General features: G+C 38.2%; 3 non-coding genes across 3 annotated transcripts; all 3 read left to right on the top strand.

Annotated features, from left to right (window-relative positions):
• Nucleotides 1-2,131: 2,131 nt before the first annotated feature.
• TRNAM-CAU (transfer RNA methionine (anticodon CAU)) lies at nt 2,132-2,204 on the top strand. Its single transcript has one exon. It is a non-coding gene; the product is annotated as a tRNA-Met (tRNA).
• Nucleotides 2,205-3,247: 1,043 nt separating this feature from the next.
• Nucleotides 3,248-3,320, top strand: TRNAM-CAU (transfer RNA methionine (anticodon CAU)). Its single transcript has one exon. It is a non-coding gene; the product is annotated as a tRNA-Met (tRNA).
• A 1,051-nt stretch (nt 3,321-4,371) lies between these two features.
• Nucleotides 4,372-4,444, top strand: TRNAM-CAU (transfer RNA methionine (anticodon CAU)). Its single transcript has one exon. It is a non-coding gene; the product is annotated as a tRNA-Met (tRNA).
• Nucleotides 4,445-5,000: the final 556 nt, after the last annotated feature.

The raw sequence follows: 5,000 nt of genomic DNA, 5'->3' as shown, positions 1-5,000 counted from the left end.
CATCTTGACTAGACAGCCAGAACTGTATCCACTCAGTACCAAAAAACGTCAGATATAAAGGAAGGGGGTTTTGGATCCTTTGAAACCAAATAGTTAAAAGTCAAAAGTAAAAATGATTTGTGATATGAATTTAAATGGAGTATTGAGCAAAAGAATGGAATGAATGTCCAAAATCTATTGTGGTCAGCATTTTTTGCTGCAAAGAGCAAATCCAAGCTAGACTGACTGTATGCATGGCTTGTGTCGACATTTCAATGCGTGACTTATTACAGAAAAAGTGGCAATCCCATAGCAGGAATCGAACCAGTAAACTAAGAATACTGGTTGCTTGGTCAAATGGGATAACCCAAAGAGTCACAGAAAAAATGAGAGGCGTAAAAAAAAAAAAAAAAAAAAAAAAAAAAAAAAAAAAAAAAGAGTGTTGCTTTGATTAAAAAACTTTTTCCTTTCAACAGTTTAAACTTGACTCATTTGAACAGTAGTTTGGAGCTAGTGGCTTATTCTGATGATTATGAGGTTTTCCCTCAGATAGGGTACAGTTCACTCCTTTTTTTTTGACTGGGGAGCTTGAGAAATTTGCCATTCAGTTGTTAAATTCTACAGATTAGAATGGAAATTGGAGGCCAAAGGACAGGCCAAACGAGTTTTTGAGTTCCTCGACATTTTGAAGTAAAAAATGATAGTTGAGAATAGTTTGAGCTATGAAACCTATAAAAGTGTTGTGCAAGAGTTGGAAATGAAGTGCCAAGACCCTAACGTTTTGCAACTTTGGCTGCAAAGTGCAAATTTTACCTGAACTGCTTTTTTATGCAAACAACTGTCGGCCTTTGAATGTCAGAGATAGTACAGGAAAAGCAGCATTCCCATACCGGGAGTCGAACCCGGGCCGCCTGGGTGAAAACCAGGAATCCTAACCGCTAGACCATATGGGAAGTGTTGTTCTCATAAGACGTTGTCAATGTGGAAAAAGAAGAACTTAATTGCTTTCAGTAAGTAAGTTTGGCACATCCTTGCTAGAAGCTTGCCTCGTTAGCGCAGTAGGTAGCGCGTCAGTCTCATAATCTGAAGGTCGTGAGTTTGATCCTCACACGGGGCACTATGCTTTAGATATTTTGTCTCCATCTTGACTAGACAGCCAGAACTGTATCCACTCAGTACCAAAAAACGTCAGATATAAAGGAAGGGGGTTCTGGATCCTTTGAAACCAAATAGTTAAAAGTCAAAAGTAAAAATGATTTGTGATATGAATTCAAATGGAGTATTGAGCAAAAGAATGGAATGAATGTCCAAAATCTATTGTGGTCAGCATTTTTTGCTGCAAAGAGCAAATCCAAGCTAGACTGACTGTATGCATGGCTTGTGTCGACATTTCAATGCGTGACTTATTACAGAAAAAGTGGCAATCCCATAGCAGGAATCGAACCAGTAAACTAAGAATACTGGTTGCTTGGTCAAATGGGATAACCCAAAGAGTCACAGAAAAAATGAGAGGCGTAAAAAAAAAAAAAAAAAAAAAAAAAAAAAAGAGTGTTGCTTTGATTAAAAAACTTTTTCCTTTCAACAGTTTAAACTTGACTCATTTGAACAGTAGTTAGGAGCTAGTGGCTTATTCTGATGATTATGAGGTTTTCCCTCAGATAGGGTACAGTTCACTCCTTTTTTTTGACTGGGGAGCTTGAGAAATTTGCCATTCAGTTGTTAAATTCTACAGATTAGAATGGAAATTGGAGGCCAAAGGACAGGCCAAACGAGTTTTTGAGTTCCTCGACATTTTGAAGTAAAAAATGATAGTTGAGAATAGTTTGAGCTATTAAACCTATAAAAGTGTTGTGCAAGAGTTGGAAATGAAGTGCCAAGACCCTAACGTTTTGCAACTTTGGCTGCAAAGTGCAAATTTTACCTGAACTGCTTTTTTATGCAAACAACTGTCGGCCTTTGAATGTCAGAGATAGTACAGAAAAAGCAGCATTCCCATACCGGGAGTCGAACCCAGGCCGCCTGGGTGAAAACCAGGAATCCTAACCGCTAGACCATATGGGAAGTGTTGCTCTCATAAGACGTTGTCAATGTGGAAAAAGAAGAACTTAATTGCTTTCAGTAAGTAAGTTTGGCACATCCTTGCTAGAAGCTTGCCTCGTTAGCGCAGTAGGTAGCGCGTCAGTCTCATAATCTGAAGGTCGTGAGTTCGATCCTCACACGGGGCACTATGCTTTAGATATTTTGTCTCCATCTTGACTAGACAGCCAGAACTGTATCCACTCAGTACCAAAAAACGTCAGATATAAAGGAAGGGGGTTTTGGATCCTTTGAAACCAAATAGTTAAAAGTCAAAAGTAAAAATGATTTGTGATATGAATTCAAATGGAGTATTGAGCAAAAGAATGGAATGAATGTCCAAAATCTTTTGTGGTCAGCATTTTTTGCTGCAAAGAGCAAATCCAAGCTAGACTGACTGTATGCATGGCTTGTGTCGACATTTCAATGCGTGACTTATTACAGAAAAAGTGGCAATCCCATAGCAGGAATCGAACCAGTAAACTAAGAATACTGGTTGCTTGGTCAAATGGGATAACCCAAAGAGTCACAGAAAAAATGAGAGGCGTAAAAAAAAAAAAAAAAAAAAAAAAAAAAAAAAAAAAAGAGTGTTGCTTTGATTAAAAAACTTTTTCCTTTCAACAGTTTAAACTTGACTCATTTGAACAGTAGTTTGGAGCTAGTGGCTTATTCTGATGATTATGAGGTTTTCCCTCAGATAGGGTACAGTTCACTCCTTTTTTTTTGACTGGGGAGCTTGAGAAATTTGCCATTCAGTTGTTAAATTCTACAGATTAGAATGGAAATTGGAGGCCAAATGACAGGCCAAACGAGTTTTTGAGTTCCTCGACATTTTGAAGTAAAAAATGATAGTTGAGAATAGTTTGAGCTATGAAACCTATAAAAGTGTTGTGCAAGAGTTGGAAATGAAGTGCCAAGACCCTAACGTTTTGCAACTTTGGCTGCAAAGTGCAAATTTTACCTGAACTGCTTTTTTATGCAAACAACTGTCGGCCTTTGAATGTCAGAGATAGTACAGAAAAAGCAGCATTCCCATACCGGGAGTCGACCCCGGGCCGCCTGGGTGAAAACCAGGAATCCTAACCGCTAGACCATATGGGAAGTGTTGTTCTCATAAGACGTTGTCAATGTGGAAAAATAAGAACTTAATTGCTTTCAGTAAGTAAGTTTGGCACATCCTTGCTAGAAGCTTGCCTCGTTAGCGCAGTAGGTAGCGCGTCAGTCTCATAATCTGAAGGTCGTGAGTTCGATCCTCACACGGGGCACTATGCTTTAGATATTTTGTCTCCATCTTGACTAGACAGCCAGAACTGTATCCACTCAGTACCAAAAAACGTCAGATATAAGGGAAGGGGGTTTTGGATCCTTTGAAACCAAATAGTTAAAAGTCAAAAGTAAAAATGATTTGTGATATGAATTCAAATGGAGTATTGAGCAAAAGAATGGAATGAATGTCCAAAATCTATTGTGGTCAGCATTTTTTGCTGCAAAGAGCAAATCCAAGCTAGACTGACTGTATGCATGGCTTGTGTCGACATTTCAATGCGTGACTTATTACAGAAAAAGTGGCAATCCCATAGCAGGAATCGAACCAGTAAACTAAGAATACTGGTTGCTTGGTCAAATGGGATAACCCAAAGAGTCACAGAAAAAATGAGAGGCGTAAAAAAAAAAAAAAAAAAAAAAAAAAAAAAAAAAAAAAAAAAAAAGAGTGTTGCTTTGATTAAAAAACTTTTTCCTTTCAACAGTTTAAACTTGACTCATTTGAACAGTAGTTAGGAGCTAGTGGCTTATTCTGATGATTATGAGGTTTTCCCTCAGATAGGGTACAGTTCACTCCTTTTTTTTTGACTGGGGAGCTTGAGAAATTTGCCATTCAGTTGTTAAATTCTACAGATTAGAATGGAAATTGGAGGCCAAAGGACAGGCCAAACGAGTTTTTGAGTTCCTCGACATTTTGAAGTAAAAAATGATAGTTGAGAATAGTTTGAGCTATGAAACCTATAAAAGTGTTGTGCAAGAGTTGGAAATGAAGTGCCAAGACCCTAACGTTTTGCAACTTTGGCTGCAAAGTGCAAATTTTACCTGAACTGCTTTTTTATGCAAACAACTGTCGGCCTTTGAATGTCAGAGATAGTACAGAAAAAGCAGCATTCCCATACCGGGAGTCGAACCCAGGCCGCCTGGGTGAAAACCAGGAATCCTAACCGCTAGACCATATGGGAAGTGTTGTTCTCATAAGACGTTGTCAATGTGGAAAAAGAAGAACTTAATTGCTTTCAGTAAGTAAGTTTGGCACATCCTTGCTAGAAGCTTGCCTCGTTAGCGCAGTAGGTAGCGCGTCAGTCTCATAATCTGAAGGTCGTGAGTTCGATCCTCACACGGGGCACTATGCTTTAGATATTTTGTCTCCATCTTGACTAGACAGCCAGAACTGTATCCACTCAGTACCAAAAAACGTCAGATATAAAGGAAGGGGGTTTTGGATCCTTTGAAACCAAATAGTTAAAAGTCAAAAGTAAAAATGATTTGTGATATGAATTCAAATGGAGTATTGAGCAAAAGAATGGAATGAATGTCCAAAATCTATTGTGGTCAGCATTTTTTGCTGCAAAGAGCAAATCCAAGCTAGACTGACTGTATGCATGGCTTGTGTCGACATTTCAATGCGTGACTTATTACAGAAAAAGTGGCAATCCCATAGCAGGAATCGAACCAGTAAACTAAGAATACTGGTTGCTTGGTCAAATGGGATAACCCAAAGAGTCACAGAAAAAATGAGAGGCGTAAAAAAAAAAAAAAAAAAAAAAAAAAAAGAGTGTTGCTTTGATTAAAAAACTTTTTCCTTTCAACAGTTTAAACTTGACTCATTTGAACAGTAGTTAGGAGCTAGTGGCTTATTCTGATGATTATGAGGTTTTCCCTCAGATAGGGTACAGTTCACT

The sequence above is a fragment of the Anomaloglossus baeobatrachus genome, chromosome 4 (assembly GCF_048569485.1).
Source record: "Anomaloglossus baeobatrachus isolate aAnoBae1 chromosome 4, aAnoBae1.hap1, whole genome shotgun sequence".
NCBI lineage: Eukaryota > Metazoa > Chordata > Amphibia > Anura > Aromobatidae > Anomaloglossus > Anomaloglossus baeobatrachus.
The sequence above is the reverse complement of the archived record's forward strand: the minus strand, read 5'-3'. Positions and strand labels throughout refer to the sequence as shown.